The sequence below is a fragment of the Hyperolius riggenbachi genome, chromosome 12 (genome assembly GCF_040937935.1).
Source record: "Hyperolius riggenbachi isolate aHypRig1 chromosome 12, aHypRig1.pri, whole genome shotgun sequence".
Lineage (NCBI taxonomy): Eukaryota > Metazoa > Chordata > Amphibia > Anura > Hyperoliidae > Hyperolius > Hyperolius riggenbachi.
The window spans coordinates 160,461,517-160,479,362 of record NC_090657.1 but is presented as its reverse complement, the minus strand read 5'-3'; the positions used below and the strand labels follow the sequence as shown (position 1 = coordinate 160,479,362).

Here is a 17,846-nt window from a genome sequence, read left to right as displayed (position 1 = left end):
GCACATGAGTTGTCCTCTCAGCTATAACTGACAGCAACTGATAAATAACTTACAGCCACTGATATATTTCAATTCTGACAAAATGTTGTCAGAAATTAAAGCGATCACTGTCAGAAGAAAATGGTGAGCTTCTGAGAGGAACTAATAGCAAGGTAACTGTAATGTTCATTTGAAGTTACGTTACCTCATGTGTTTATTTTCAATAATTTTACTAAGTACAGGTTCCCTTTAAGTCTATTAAAAAAATGAGATTTACTCACCTGGGGCTTCCCTCAGCCCCCTGCAGAAGATCGGTGCCCTCGCAGCCCCGCTCCGATGCTCCAGGACGCGCCGGCGACCACTTCCGGTTTGGCCGTCACCGGTCGACAGGCATGGGAACGCGAGTGATTCTTTGCGTTCCCAGCCATAATATCACCCCTTATGCTGCTATTGCGGCCAGGAGGTAAGTACTCCTCCGGGGTACTTTTTTTCTTACAGGTACACTTTAAGTAAAGAGGGCATATGGGAGGGGAAAAGTAGGAGGCATTGGTGGGGAAAAAGACTACAACTAGATTGCTAGCCTACAGATTGTCAGTATTGGCAGTCTGGAGGTAGATTGCCAATATACAGTAGGTAGCCTTACCAGTTCCTTCCAAACCTGCCAACCCCCCCGCCCGCTCAGTTATAGGTAGCCTAGTCCCACCACCAGAGAGCTGAGAGTTAGTCAGTGACTCACCACAAAGTTTGGCTCCCCCTTGCTCACTCCTTGCTGTGCTGCCCTGCAATATATATACAGTGGGATGCAAAAGTTTGGGCAACCTTGTTAATAGTCATGATTTTCCTGTATAAATCGTTGGTTGTTACGATAAAAAAAAATCTCAATTAAATATATCATATAGAAGACACACACAGTGATATTTCAGAAGTGAAATTAAGTTTATTGGATTTACAGAAAGTGTGCAACAATTGTTTAAACAAAATTAGGCAGGTGCATAAATTTGGGCGCCACAAAATATAGTGTAGTAAGTTTGGTGATGGGTAAATGGAAAAGTATATGATAGATATACTCACAAGTCAGGGTTACCGATTAGGCAACCACTGACACCTCCTACTTCACCAGTCTGCCGGATTCTGTCCCGGCAATATGAAAGGAAGGGAGGGGTTCCTCTAATAAATGTAAAATATTTTATATTTGTCATCATGCAACTGAAAAAAATGCTGCTATTTATTATTTTAATTTAGAAAATAGATTTTATTTCTGAAATCTTGTATTTTTAATTTGGGTCCACTTTAACTCACACCACAGATTTTCAATTATATTCAGGTCTGGGGACTGAGATGGCCATTCTAGAACATTGTACTTGTTCCTCTGCATGAATACCTTAGTGGATTTTGAGCAGTGATTAGGGTTGTTGTCTTGTTGAAAGATCCAGCCCCGGCGCAGCTTCAGCTTTGTCACTGATTCCTGGACATTGGTCTCCAGAATCTGCTGATACTGAGTGAAATCCATGCGTCCCTCAACTTTGACAAGATTCCCTGTCCCTGCACTGGTTACACAGCCCCACAACATGATGGAACCACCACCATATTTTATTGTAGGTGGCAGGTGTTTTTCTTGGAATGCTGTGTTGTTTTTCCTCCATGTATAATGCCCCTTGTTATGCCCAAATAACTCAATTTTAGTTTAATCAGTCCACAGCACCTTATTCCAAAATGAAGCTGGCTTGTCCAAATGTGCTTTAGCATACCTTAAGTGGCTCTGTTTGTGCTGTGGGCAGAGAAAAGGCTTCCTCTGCATCACTCTCGCATACAGCATCTCCTTGTGTAAAGTGCACCGAATGGTCGAACGATGCACAGTGACTCCATCTGATGTTGTAGGTCTTTGGTGCTGGTCTGTGGGTTGACTCTGCCTGTTCTCACCATTCGTTGCTTCTGTCTATCTGAGATTTTTCTTGGTCTGCCACTTCGAGCCTTAACTTGAACTGAGCCTGTGGTCTTCCATTTCCTCAATACATTCCTAACTGTAGAAAAAGACAGAAATCTCTGAGACAGCTTTCTGTATCCTTCCCCTAAACCATGATGGTGAACAATCTTTGTCTTCAGGTCATTTGAGAGTTGTATTGAGACCCCCATGTTGCTACTCTTCAGAGAAAAATTAAGAAAGGAGGGAAACTTACAATTGACCCCCTTAAATACTCTTTCTCATAATTGTATTCACCTATAGGTCAGCGGTCACTGAGTTTACCAAGCCAATTTGAGTTCCAATAATTAATTCTAATGGTTTTGGAATCAATAAAATGACAACAGTGCCCACATTTATGCACCTGCCTAATTTTATTTAAACAATTATTGCGCACTTTCTGTAAATCCAATAAACTTCATTTCACTTCTCAAATTTAACTGAGTGTGTCTCCTATATGATATGTTTAACTGACATTTTTTATCATAACAACCAACGATTTATACAGGAAAATCATGACGATTAACAAGGTTGCCCAAACTTTCGCATCCCACATATATACATATATATAGTTCACACCTCAGATCATTGGAGACAGCCAGGGAAATGGTGCACGGTGGTGGCGTGTTTACTTCAAATACAGGAAGTGAGCAGTGATGTCACTTTCTGTATCTGCGCCATTACTTTGCACCGGTCGCCTGGCTGTCTCTTTGGCACTGATATGAGGTCTGAAGTATGCTGCAGCACAGCAAGGAGCGAGGGAGGGGGAGCCAAACTTTGTGGAGGCAAGGACAGGACCAGGACAAGTAACACGCGGGCAATAAAGTGACAGGCAAACCTGGTGTGTACCACGTGGCCAACAGCAAAGTACCACCGGTGGTACGTGTACCACCGGTTGAAAACCCTTGCTATAGAGTGTGTCATAGTGGCTGCAGCTCAAGCACTTTGAGTCTGCCAGGAGAAACGTGCAATGTAAGGCCTTGTTTTACATTATAAATCGTCAGCGCTATCGCAAGCACTGAGCGATTTATTGAGTGATTTTGAAAGCGTTTTTCTAAGTGCTTTCAGAGCGCTTCTCTAAGTGTTTTTGTGTAGCAATGTCTTTTTCACTTTCTGACGTCAGTCAGGAAGTGAAATGCTTGCCCCGGAAATGAATAAATACAATGTATTTTTCAAACGCTTAGCGCTTTTTCCTATTTTTTCTATTGAATCGCAAACACTCAGAAAATGGTGCAGGACCCGCGTTTGCGATTAGATAGAAAGCTCATCGCTCATGTGAGAACACTCACTTAGGCCCAGTGCACACTGAGCGGTTTTAGCAGCGATCCACCAGCCGCATCCGCCAGTGAAAATGCTTGGCTAATGTATTTCAATGGGATGGTGCACACCAGCGGTTTGAGGTTTTTTCCAAACCGCAAACGTACCTCCTGCTGCACGTTTGTGGTTTTCAGAAGCATTTTGTCCTCAATGTAAGGTATAGGAAAAACGCAAACCGCTGTGGAAAACGCTACATTAGAGCGGTTTTCCAGGCGGTTTTGTTACAGAAGCTGTTCAGTAACACATTTTACTGTAACAGTATTTATAATCTGCTACACAAAAACACTCCCAAAAACACTAGGCATGTTTAGAAAACGTGTCTAAACATGCCTAGAATCGCTCTGAAATCGGCTCCAAAAACCTCTAGCGTTTTGACGATCTGCTAGCGGTTTTGGTGTGCACTGGGCAATAGAGCAACATTGCAGAAGCAATTTTAAGGCGCTTTTTTATATCACCAGCGCTTCAAAAAAAGTAAAATCACTCTAGGGCCCTTTTCCACTATAGCGTTTGCAATTGCTGAATCGCAAACCGCTAGTGATTTTAAATTGCTGCGGTTTGCTTTTTAACATAGGAATCGTGGTAGGTCATTTCCACTACCGCGATTCGTTTTTTTTACTTAATTGCGAACGCGCTGTGGAGCAATTATTGCCGCGATTTTGCTATGCAGTGTATAGCATAGCAAAATCGTGATCACAAACGTCGGGAAATTGTCAGGTAATTTTTAACTTTTGCTGAATCGCAATCGCTAGCATTCAGCGCTAGCGATTGCTAGTAGAAAAGGGCTGGTGCACACCAGAGCGGTTCTGAAACATTTTGTAAAATGCTTGCAGGGGGAAAACCGCTTGGTTAATGACAGTGAATGGGCTGGTGCACACCAGAGCGGTTCATTTTTTACACAAACGCAAACTCGGGGGCTGCAGCATTTTTTAGATTTCTGAGGTGTTTCTGCCTCAATGTTAAAGTATAGGAAAGTGGAAAACAGCTCTGAAAAACGCAAGATCAGAGCTGTTTTCCAGGCGTTTTTGTTGCAGAAACTGTACAGTAACAGCTTTATTGTAACAATATCTGAAATCTGCTACACAAAAACGCTCCAAAAAATGTTAGGCATGTTTAGAAAACCTCTCTAAACATGCCTAGAATCGCTCTGAAAATCTGCTTCAAAAACCTCTAGCGTTTGCGGATCTGCTAGCGGTTTTGGTGTGCACTGGCCCTAAGTGTGAACAAGCCCTAAATGTGCTGTCTTGTCTTGTACTGGTAAATTTGCCATGTGCTACCTCAGTTGCAATTACTTTACCGAAAAGTTAGCGCACCAAACTCTCAGTTTGGTCAAAGTGGTTTAATTTTTCTTTCAAAGGTCTGTTGAATCAATTTCCATACATATGTCCACAAAGTGATTTTTTTTTTTATCGCAAAGTGTATGTGAAAAATTTTTCTTCCCCATTAATTTGACATACCGTAGTTTTTTCTCTTTTTTTTCATTTCAAACTTCACTGTAAATTCTCCCTTAAAGTGTCATTCATGTGAAGGGCATTGTATACATTGTAATCCATTTTCTGCAATGTAGCAAGCCTTTGATCAGAGTGTGCAGCGATCGCGGTTCGTTTAAGCCAGCTTTGCTGCCACGCAGCCCAGGGAATCATTCTCACCTTGGGAAGAGCTGACTTTAATCAGGGAATTATTAACCAGACAAGCTGGGATAGGATTCCTGCACAGCTTGCCTAAGGATGAAGATTTCTACACGCAGGAAGACAGATGCTTCTTACCGCCGAGCACGCGGGCGAGGAGCGCTGCGGAATTTAAAGCCGGATAATTAAGGAGATGAAAGGACCACCGGCGCAAATTTCTTGTTAGTAAACAAACGCAGCCCAATGCTGATGCCTACGTATGTCGTACAAATGCAATATTCTTTCAGAAAAGAGCTGTTACTTCTAAAAAGCTTTCTATATATTTGAAAGAGGACCGGTAGTGACATATTATAGTAGAATGCAGTAATTTATCCAAGACACCCACTTTTTTGGTAATTACTGTATCCTAGTTGCAGCGTTTGAAACACTTCCTGAGGATTTGTTCACATCTAAAATTGAAATCGCTGACGCCAGTGATTTTTCGATTTTGTGCACGCTTTTCCCCCCCGCTCCCGGCACTCCACTGTACGCTACGATTTTGTACAAAGCGCTTTTGTAAGTGCTCTTGCAGAGCGATTCCGTTTTTTCACTTCCTCGGAAGGAAGGTGAGTTGTAACTACACTATACTTCCCCCCCCCCCCGCCGCTGTGCCTATCCTCGGGACACCTACCTATCTAAATAGTCGTGTCTATTTGAAAAGGGCTCCTGGAAAAAAGGGTTCCTGGTTGTAACGATTGGTGCCAGCTAACAGATTTTCTGATTATTGGTGATCTGCAGTATCACCAATAATACAGATGCTATACCTGATTAAGTGGTGATCTGCAGAATCACCAATAATGCTAGTATGGCCAGATACAAGACTACCAATGTGAGATAGTGTTTGGTGTAACAGTAATTAGGATGAGCGGGTTCACCCGAGAAGCGGGTGACCCAGACAGTACTGCAGCCGGTGCTCACTATTGTGCAGGTGAGTCAGACCGTGCTGCAGCCGAGAGTGTTGGAAGCACAAACGCAAGTAGAAGATAATACAACCAGAGCTGAACAACTGATCATCTGTGGAGCAGGTGATTCAGGTAGTACTGCAGCCTGGTAGTGTTTGGTGCACAGCACAAGGAGGAGTAATACAATTAGTACTGCACTAATGATCCCCTGTGGAACAGGTTATACGAACTGTATTGCAGCCTAGGCGTAGTTGATACAGAAGGTACTGCAGCCTAGGAGTAGATGATACAGACAGTAATTTCCCTCACCAGTGGCTAGGCCCACTGGTGCGGGTAGCGAGGTCAGACAGGCAGAGTAGGCAACGAGCGGACAGGTACCGTACAGAAACGGAAGACTGATTCAGCGTCAATAACAAGCAGGGTCGGCAACGTGAATCAGATGGCTGAGGTACAGAATCGACAAACAGGAGGATAGTCAGAGTGAGCAGAAAGTCATAACAAATAAACAATGCAATTAGTACTTTAAGCTATCAACAGAATCTGGGTAAGTGTGGATCCCCAGCTCCGGCCGGTTCTAGCACACTTTGGGATCTGACTAGGGTCTGAGCGCTAACACGATAGCATTTGCAACAGCAGACGAGGAGCTACTGAAAGGCCTGTCCTATATATACCCAACCATGCTCCACAGCGCCACCCCAGTCACTCAGCCAATACGGACGCTAGCTGGAATCAGCTGACCGCACGTCAGCTGACTCCCCTCCTAGATGCATAAAGGTCCTGTCACTTGGCTCGCGCGCGCGTAGCCCTTAACCCGTGAGCAATAGAAGGATCAGGCAAAGTCTCAGCATGTAACCGCGCGGCAGAGGCCGCTGGCTGATACGCGGAGATAGCCGCCATGCCGCTTGTCTCTGCGGCGGTATCTCCGCTATCTATTACACTGGTGTAGCCCATATATACCAAATTTGGCTACAAAAAGGGCGCTTGGTGTAGCCCATATGCCAACTTCGGCTACAAAGGGCACATGGTGTAGCCCATACATGCCAACTTTGGCTACAAAGGCCGCCTGGTGTAGCCGAAAAAGCTAGTTTTAGTTTATTTAAAAGGATGCTGTTATAGGCAACATTTGTTGGGCTATAAAAGGGCTCTAGCTATAGCGAAGAAAAGTGATTATTATGACATAATGTCTCCCTACTCTCACACAGAACCCTCTCCTGATGGTGCCTAACCCTAACCTGCTAGATGGCCTGCCTGACCCTAAGACCCCCAACATTTGGTGCCTAACCCTAAGACCCCCCAGGTGGTGCCTAACACTAAGACCCCCCAGATGGTGCCTAACCCTAAGACCCTCCCCCCTGCTTGTGATGCCTAATCCTACCCTCCCCTACACTCTCAAATAAAAAATCTCGGCTATAAAAGGGTGCCCTTTTGAAGCAGAATCAAAAACCTTGTAGCCTAAAACCTTGTAGCTGAATAAAAAATATGGGCTACAAAGGGCGCCTGCTTGTAGCCTATATCAAAACTCGGGAGCCCTTTTCACCACCTTGTAGCCCATATTTGCAGAAATAACATTGATGTCTATGGAGGAGCCCTTTTCATACAGGCAGCTCAGGAGCCCTTTTCAACGGATCCCCTGGAGGCACCTACCTATCTAACCTATACTTGAGGCACCTACCCTGGGGCGTAGCAATAGGGGTTGCAGAGGTTACGACTGCATCGGGGCCCTTGGCGGCAGTGAAGAGCAGGAATGAGCCACGCCTGACCAGCACCATGCTCCACTGAAATGAATCGAGAAACAATGCATTTGTGCACACATTTCTCTATCACCTACAACAGTACTGCTTGACGACACGCTGCTTACATCACATCATTTATCAATATGGCCCCAGTGGCAGTGCAACACTTAGGGGCATAACTAAAAACCACCGGGCCCCCTGTAAGAATGGCATCCCCACCTCACCCAGGTTCCAATCCTCCTTCCTCAAAAAGGGGGCCAATCTCCTCTGCCCTCCTCACCCCAACACATGCAGCCACCTATCACTTCCTCCATGACATGTAAGTGCTGACACCTTATTCCCACCCCCCTCCTCCATAACATGAGTGGCAAGCATAGCTCTCTTCTCAAAATATCTGTGGCCTCTGCATGGCAGTACAAGAGGCAGGCTGGCCATACACTGATAGATTTCCCCCCAATGTTTCAAAATTATCTTTTCCTTTCTGAAGAGTATAGATTCCTATATCACACACTGCACATCATTTCCAGTAGATCCCCACAGGAAATCTGTTGAAAATCGATCTGCAGTGTTGCCCTGTTCGACGCAGTGCAACACTATGGGCCATGGATCTACCAATGCTCACGCCCCGCCCCCAAGCGATCTAAATTCTCCATCCTGTTCAATCAATGTTTGGTCAAAATCGATCAAAAATCAATCAATCAGAAATTTGGGGGAACAGATTCCCAGCAGATAAATAAAATCTGCAGAGAATCGAATGGAAAAATCGATGAGTGCATGGGCACCTTAGGTCCAGTGATGATGTCAATCTTACGACCGTTAAGGTACTTGAAAGGAGAGTGTTAAGTATACACCTTAATTGTGGCGCAGGCTCCTGCACAACTGTCCTGATGAAGATGGCTGGTAGGCATGGAAACACGTTGATCTAAGACGCACACACACTGACTCACGAGTGATGTCACACAAAGCACAGGTGTACTGAAGGGCAGCAGCACAGTCACCCACAGTTTCTCATATTAGGCCGGGCCCCCATGTGACTAGGCATGTCACAAGATAAGCCACAAAAAAGTTTAATGCGTCGAGGATTAACCTGGATGGAGACACTAACTGCACTCAAATGGCACTATGGGGAAAGTGGTGAGGTTACAACACTAACTGATTACTCAGGTATTCAACAAGTGTTTCATTTTCAACTTCATTGGAGCTTCCAAGTAGGTGGAACTAAGCAGTTTTGTAAGACCCGTGAACAGAACGTTTAATGTACATGACATTAGTTTTGGAAGGAAAGACTTGCATGCAATTCCCTATATAACCAGCACACTGCGTGAATACCTAAGCACTTGAGAAAAATACTTAGCAGAAACATTTTAGTTGATATGGCATCACCCTGAAAGACTCCGTAGAAGGCTAGATCAGATTCTGAGGTAAATGGCTTAGAATCACATGTGATTTGCATATATTGCTTTCCTGTGGAGCTACAAAAGGCAAGCGTTTTAAATAAACCCAGATCTACCAATATAATTTTTTCTCTTGTTAAAAATGCAAAATATTAAAAATGCAAATGCTTTTAAACACACAAGGGGCTTGATTCACAAAGCGGTGCTAACTGTTAGCACGCCTGTGAAAACCCCCTTAGCACGTCTAAACAAGCTTTTCGCGCATAAAACTTTACGCGCGCAAAACTTTATGTGCGTAAAACTTTACGCGCGTACTGCACAGAGCACAGGGCGCACCGCGCGAAGTGCCTATTAAAGCCTATGGGACTTAGCGCGCGTAAAAACTTTGCGCGCGTAACACTTTACGCGCGCAAAGTTAGCGCACGATCTGATTGAGAAATCCGGTGCTAACCTACTTAGCACCCTGGTTAGCGCGTCTAAAGACTTTAGACGTGCTAAGTAGGTTAGCACCGCTTTGTGAATCAAGCCCAAATTCAGAAACACAAATGCAGAGAAAAAATGCAGAAAAGCACATGCCAAAAAAGGCGTGGCTTTCCAATCAGTGGACCTGAACTCTTGCACAGGATGGAAGGAAAACATAGAGAAATCCACCCTGTATGTATTTAGAGAGTTTAGCCCGTCTAGCCGATCATCATCATCCTCCACAGCTTCGCTTGTATCAGACACCTCATAAACTGCGCCAACAGCAGGCACTTCATCATCTTCCTCACACCTTACGTCCATAGTGACGCCTAACTCAGACATTTGAGGTGGTGTAAATTGCTTAGTGCCTTCATCTTGTTGTAACAATAATGGCTGTGAATTAGTTAATTCCCCACCAAATAACTCCTGCGAAGTGTCAAATGGAGTGGATGTGCTTGTAGTAGCGCTGGTGGCTTCGGAAGATGAGGTGTTCTGTGTTAAATAGTAAACTACGTCCTGACAATCTTGGGAGTTGATGGCATATGCCTTCTTCTGAGCACTGTGCTTAGGTCCAGGGCCACACAAAATCACGTCAGCACAACCTCAAACAGACCTGCCGGGTGGCCTGCCTCTGGCTCTGCCTCTGCCTGTTGTTTTGTCCATATTGGGGGGGATGAAGTGAAAGGTATGCACTGACTTGACTAATACAATGTGCAGTCACATAGGTGCAGTAAAAAAGTATGCAGTGACTGCTGGTAGAACTATGTGCGGTTACACAGGTGCAGTGAAAGGTATACAGTGACTGGTATTACAATACAATGTGCAGATGTCACACACACACAGGTGCAGTTCAAAGGTATGCACGGACTGGTATATAAAACAGTGTGCGGTCGGTCACACAGGTGCAGTGAAAGGTATTCACAGACTGGTATTACAATACAATGTGCAGCTGTCACACAGGTACAGTGAACAGGTATGCAGTGACTGGTATATAAAACTGCATGCTGTCACACAGGTGCAGTGAACAGGTATGCACGGACTGGTATTACAAATGTGCAGCTGTCTCACACACACAGGTACAGTGAACAGGTATGCAGTGACTGGTATCAATACAATGTGCAGCTGTTGCAGCTGTCACACACACAGGTGCAGTGAACAGGTATGCACGGACTGGTATTACAAATGTGCAGCTGTCACACACACAGGTACAGTGAACAGGTATGCAGTAACTGGTATCAATACAATGTGCAGCTGTCACACACACAGGTGCAGTGAACAGGTATGCACGGACTGGTATTACAAATGTGCAGCTGTCACACACACAGGTACAGTGAACATATATGCAGTGACTGGTATCAATACAATGTACAGCTGTCACACACACAGGTACAGTGAAAGGTATGAAGTGACTGGTATCAATCCAAAGTGCAGCTGTCACACACACAGGTGCAGTGAACAGGTATGCACAGACTGGCAAACTGGAAGACAAGGAAAGTCTGGCACTATGGTTTATGATTAAACTGCATGCTGTCCCACAGGTGCAGTGAACAGGTATGCACAGACTGGTATTATAAATGTGCAGCTGTCACACACACAGGTACAGTGAACAGGTATGCAGTGACTGGTACATAAAACTGTGTGCTGTCACGCAGGTGCAGTGAACAGGTATGCAGTGACTGGTATCAATACAATGTGCAGCTGTCACACACACAGGTGCAGTGAACAGGTATGCATGGACTGGTATTACAAATGTGCAGCTGTCACACATACAGGTACAGTGAACAGGTATGCAGTGACTGGTATATAAAACTGCATGCTGTCATGCAGGTGCAGTGAACAGGTATGCACAGACTAGTATTACAAATGTGCAGCTGTCACACACACAAGTTGTTATGCTCGTGTACTGTTGACCGTTCCACTACCGTGCGAGACTCCCGAGTGCAGAGTCTAAGTGACCACGGGTCTTCACCAGAGCACCCCAGGAGGGGGTGATGGGCCGCAACCCCTAATGGGCGGCGGACTACTTAGCTGCCTAGTGCCCACCAGGTTGCACCCAGGAAGGACTCTAGCAGTGGTTCAGAGAACAGGTGATGCCTCGGTGTGGAGGTTGGGTTAGAGAGGTCTGATACTGGGTTGGAACTGGAAAGTACCTTAGCATGGGCAGGACAAAGGCGTTGTAGTGATGAGCTCCGGGTTCCACTGGGTCCAGGCGGACAGCAGGGTTCAGTATAATGGACAGTCCGAGGTCAGGGCAGGCAACAGGGTTCAGTACGTTTAGACAATCCGAGGTCAGGGCAGGCAGCAGGGTTCAATACGTTTAGGCAATCCAAGGTCAGGGCAGGCAGCAGGGTTCAATGCGTTTAGGCAATCCGAGGTCAGGGCAGGCAGCAGGGTTCAATGCGTTTAGGCAATCCGAGGTCAGGGCAGGCAGCAGGGTTCAAACAGTATCAAGGCAATCCGAGGTCAGGGCAGGCAGCAGGGTTCAAACAGTATCAAGGCAATCCGAGGTCAGGGCAGGCAGCGAGCAGGATGGTCCAGAAACAAGCCAAGGTCAAAACGGAGGAAGCAGATCAAGAAGGGTCGGAGGCAAGCCGGGTCAGCAACAGGAGATCAGGATAAAGAGAGAGCCAGCAACAAGGCTAGGGGCACACAAGCTGACAATACGATCAGCGCAGAGTGCTGGAGGCAGGGGCCTTAAATACCTGAGCTGGATCGGCCCTCCGTTTGAATTGCGCGCCACGCATGCGCACCCGCGCCCACAGAGAACTGAGCACGCGCGCACAGTCTTCTGCGCACGCGCACATTGCTCCCCGTGCCGCAGCAACACATCCGCACATGCCCCCGGCGGCAGACGTCAATCCACCGCCAGTGACGCGCACGCGCGCGGACACACAACCCCCAGGAGGCCAACCCGGAAGCGCGGACCCGTCCTGGATCGCGAGAGCCCGGCCATCCGTCTGCCAGCCACTCCGTTTGCCGATCGGGTCTCTTGAACCCGCAGCCCGTGGTAAGCCTGCTCCGCGACCCTGACAGTGCCCCCCCCCCCCTTAAGGGCAGTCTCCGAATGACCTCAGGCCCTGGCTTTTCAGGAAAGTTTCTGTGAAAAATTCTGACCAACCTGGGAGAATGTACATTCTGAACCGGTTCCCAAGAATTCTCCTCCACTCCAAACCCTTTCCACTTGACCAGATACTGCAAGACCCCCGAACACCTTCTGGAATCCAAAATCTTTTCCACCTCGAATTCTTCTGCACCATCTATCAGAATGGGTTGTGGAGGTTTAACAACTGTTCTCCCAGAAGAATCTGGAATAAATCTTTTCAGAAATGACACATGGAAAACTGAATGGATCTTCAAAGAATCAGGTAAGGTGAGTTTAAAGGCTACATCATTGATCTTCTTCTCAATTGGAAAAGGCCCAATATACTTAGGACCCAACTTCTTGGAGGGGCAACGCAATTTGAGGTTAGTTGTTGCCAACCAAACCATGTCCCCGGGCATAAACTCTGGACTCTTTCTCCTCTTTTTATCTGCCTGTATTTTCATTGTTTGTTGACTCTGCTGCAGAAGATCCTGAACTATCTCAAAGTTCTTGTTCATTTTGGATACACGATCCTGTACTTCAGGAACTGATGATTCCTCCGTCACACCTGGCAGACTTGTAGGATGAAACCCATAATTAATAAAAAATGGAGTTTGCCCAGTAGATGAGTGTACCGCATTATTGAAAGAGAATTCTGCCATAGGTAGTAGTGATATCCAATCATCCTGGGCAACAGAAGAAAAACATCGAAGATATTGTTCCAAGACTTGATTAACTCTTTCAGTCTGCCCATTAGATTCCGGATGATACCCAGATGATAAGGACACTTGGATCCCTAATAATGAACACAACTCTTTCCAGAATTTTGATGTAAATTGTACACCTCTATCAGAGACAATGTCAGAAGGTAATCCGTGCAGTTTGACTACTTCCTGCAAGAAAAGCTGAGCCGTAAGTGCTGCAGAAGGAATCTTCTTTAAAGGAACGAAATGTGCCATTTTGGAAAATCTATCCACTATAACTAGAATGGTAGTGAATCCTTGAGAAGGAGGAAGTTCCACAATGAAATCCAGAGATATCATATCCCAGGGGCGGGAGGGTATAGGGAGCGGGGACAACAGCCCCCACGGCCGGACTCTAGGGGTCTTTGATCTGGCACAGATCAGACAGGATTCCACGAACTTCTTGCAATCCTCAGACATTCCTGGCCACCAGAATTTTCTTTGAAGAAGATTGAGTGTCTTCTTGAACCCATAGTGCCCTGCTAGTTTATAATCATGATTCCATTGCAACACTGAAGTCCGGACATCCTTGGGCACAAAAATCTGATCATCCTTATAGAACACTCCATTCCTGTAAACTAATTGATCCTTAGTCTCAGCAGATAGGGAAGTAGATGCTTGTTGAATCTGAACCATCAATTCAGGTAGAACTAAGAGAAAATTACGTGCTGATAAAATGGTATCTAATGATTCGGAAGTGATTTCCTTTGAACTGTCAGGAAACATCCTGGATAACGCGTCCGGTTTGTTGTTCTTTGTGCCAGGGCGGTATGTGACATGGAAATCGAAGCGTGAGAAGAACAGGGCCCACCTTGCCTGCCTGGGCCTGAGTCTTTTAGCAGTTCGGAGATATTCTAAATTTTTGTGATCTGTGAATATCAAAATTGGATGCTGTGCTCCTTCCAATAGGTATCGCCATTCTTCTAACGCTGACTTGATGGACAGTAGTTCTTTGTCTCCAATGTCATAATTCTTCTCAGCCGTGTTAAGTTTCCTAGAAAAAAAAGCTACAGGATGCAGTAATGCTTTAGGTCCGAATCTCTGAGAAAGAATAGCTCCAATGGCATTGTCAGAAGCATCCACTTCAACTACAAATGGCGATGAGGGATCTACATGTCGAAGAACTGGAGCAGAAGTAAATAAATGCTTTAATTTATCAAAAGCGTTCTGGGCATCTTGACTCCACTGAAACTTTTGGTGCTGTTTAGTTAGTTGTGTAATTGGCAAGACTACTGAAGAGAAATTTTTCATGAATTTTCGGTAAAAGTTGGCGAATCCTAAAAATCTTTGGACACCTCTTTTATCGATAGGAGCTGGCCATTCCAGAATTGCTGAGACCTTCTTCTGGTCCATTGAGACCCCTTGGGAAGAAATCTGTAGACCAAGAAATTGAATGTCTTCCTTGTGAAACTCACATTTTTCTGGTTTTGCATATAGTCCATGAACCCTTAATCTGCCCAATATTTTCCGAACATGAACCTGGTGTTCTTCAAGAGAGGATGAGAAAACAAGGATATCGTCCAAATAAACAACCATGAAGATATCCAGGAAATCCCAAAAAATATCATTGACAAAGTGTTGAAAGGTTGCGGGTGCATTGCACAATCCAAAGGGCATAACGAGGTATTCGAAATGGCCAAACCGAGAACGAAAGGCCGTTTTCCATTCATCTCCCTCTCGGATACGTACTAGATTGTATGCTCCTCTGAGATCAAGTTTGGAGAAGATTGTGGCAGATCGGAGTCTCTGGAATAATTCGGTGATTAGTGGTAATGGATACCGGTTCTTAACTGTAACTTTATTCAATTCCCGATAATCAACACAAGGCCTTAAGGATCCGTCTTTCTTCTCGACAAAGAAAATGCCTGCACCCGCTGGAGACGTGGACGGCCTGACAAACCCCTTTTTAAGATTCTCGTCAATATATTCTTTAAGAACCACGAGTTCTGCTTCAGACAAAGAATAAAGATGACCAAATGGAATCTCAGCTCCTGGTCGAAGTTCAATTGGGCAATCGTATATTCTATGAGGCGGTAACCTGTCAGCACCCTTTTTATCAAAAACATCCAAGAATTCATGATAAATGGCCGGAATTAATTCTTGTTTCTTGGAGTCTAGACATAATAATTGTCCATGAGAGGAAAGACAAGAGGCTTTGCAATAATCTGACTCAAATGACACTTTTCGAGTATTCCAGTCAATATCAGGATTGTGAACCTACAGCCAGGGCATCCCCAAGATGATAGGGAACAGGGGAGAATTGATCAGATTGAAACTGAGATACTCTTGGTGTTGATGGTTAATAGTGACTAAAAGAGGAACAGTTTCCTGGATGATAGGGCCTGAATTAATGGGAGATCCGTCGGCCAACTGGATAGAGAGAGGTTGTTCTTTAAACCGAAGAGGAAGACTTAGCTTCTTGGCCAGAGCAATGTCCATGAAACAGGAGCATGCACCGGAGTCTAAGATGGCTCTAGTCTCGTTGATTCCGCCTGGACCCTGAAGAGACAAGAATAAAGGTATATGAGTGGTGGTAAGAGCATCCGGAATTTCATACTCCATTTCCATTAATTTGATCTTACCAGTTGGTCTCACTGGACAATTCTACCGAAAGTGCCCAGGAGCACCACAGTAAAGGCAGAGTCGAGATGAGATCCGTCATTGTCGTTCCTCAGAAGAAAGAGACGGCCTCGTGAGACCGATCTGCATAGGCTCCACCTCATCTCCAGAAATAACACCTGACCCAGCGGATGCTGGAGAATGTGGAGTGGTAGTTGGGAAAGACCATGTGGAAGAAGTGGCTCCTGATCTCTCTAGCCTTCTTTCCCGTAATCTCCTATCTATTTGGATAGCAAGATCAATGAGTTCTTTTAGCGTAGCAGGAACTCCCACTCTGGCTAGCTCGTCCTTCAATTGGTCGGATAGTCCTTTTCTGAATTGAAAACGGAGAGCCGCATCATTCCACTGAGTGCCGTCTTGCCACCGTCTGAAGTCAGTAACATACTCCTCTACCGGGCGTCTACCCTGACGTAGAGATTGAAGTGCGACTTCTGCAGAGGCGGCTCGACCTGGATCATCGTACAATTCTGCTAGCGCCTCGAACAGACCAGCGACAGTTTGAGTGGACTCATGCCCTTGTTCCATCAACCGAAGAGCCCATGCCTGCGGTTCCCCTTGCAGAAGAGAAATCACGGCTCCCACTCGAGCGGCCTCAGTAGCATACGTCCTGGGTTGTAAGGAGAAGTGTAATTGACAAGCACCTTTAAAAAGTCGAAATTTACTTCTTTCTCCAGAAAAACGATCGGGTAGAGGTAATCTAGGTTCAGGAGTAGGAGTGGTGATGGTAACTGGAACAGGTGCTGGTGCTGGCGCCTGTGCCGGAGGGCCTGTAAGGGTTTGGACTTGTGTCTGCAGTTGTTGGTAACCCTGTTCGATCTTCTGCACTGAAATCGTTAGGTTGGCAATCTGTTGACATAATTGGTCGATAGGAGACATCCCTCCAGAGGCATCCATAAGGGCTGATCGTTCTGTTATGCTCGTGTACTGTTGACCGTTCCACTACCGTGCGAGACTCCCGAGTGCAGAGTCTAAGTGACCACGGGTCTTCACCAGAGCACCCCAGGAGGGGGTGATGGGCCACAACCCCTAATGGGCGGCGGACTACTTAGCTGCCTAGTGCCCACCAGGTTGCACCCAGGAAGGACTCTAGCAGTGGTTCAGAGAACAGGTGATGCCTCGGTGTGGAGGTTGGGTTAGAGAGGTCTGATACTGGGTTGGAACTGGAAAGTACCTTGGCATGGGCAGGACAAAGGCGTTGTAGTGATGAGCTCCGGGTTCCACTGGGTCCAGGCGGACAGCAGGGTTCAGTATAATGGACAGTCCGAGATCAGGGCAGGCAACAGGGTTCAGTACGTTTAGACAATCTGAGGTCAGGGCAGGCAGCAGGGTTCAATACGTTTAGGCAATCCAAGGTCAGGGCAGGCAGCAGGGTTCAATGCGTTTAGGCAATCCGAGGTCAGGGCAGGCAGCAGGGTTCAATGCGTTTAAGCAATCCGAGGTCAGGGCAGGCAGCAGGGTTAAAACAGTATCAAGGCAATCCGAGGTCAGGGCAGGCAGCAGGGTTCAAACAGTATCAAGGCAATCCGAGGTCAGGGCAGGCAGCGAGCAGGATGGTCCAGAAACAAGCCGAGGTCAAAACGGAGGAAGCAGATCAAGAAGGGTCGGAGGCAAGCCGGGTCAGCAACAGGAGATCAGGATAAAGAGAGAGCCAGCAACAAGGCTAGGGGCACACAAGCTGACAATACGATCAGCGCAGAGTGCTGGAGGCAGGGGCCTTAAATACCTGAGCTGGATCGGCCCTCCGTTCGAATTGCGCGCCACGCATGCGCACCTGCGCCCACAGAGAACCGCGCACGCGCGCACAGTCTCCTGCGCACGCGCACATTGCTCCCCGCGCCGCAGCAACACATCCGCACACGCCCCCCGCGGCAGACGTCAATCCACCGCCAGTGACGCGCACGCGCGCGGACACACAACCCCCAGGAGGCCAACCCGGAAGCACGGACCCGTCCTGGATCGCGAGAGCCCGGCCATCCGTCTGCCAGCCACTC

General features: G+C 46.4%; 1 protein-coding gene across 33 annotated transcripts in view; it reads right to left on the bottom strand.

Moving 5' to 3' along the window:
• The window catches only part of GATA5 (GATA binding protein 5), a 2,064,317-nt gene that overhangs the window by 1,285,395 nt on the left and 761,076 nt on the right, over positions 1 to 17,846 (bottom strand). The window lies entirely within an intron of this gene.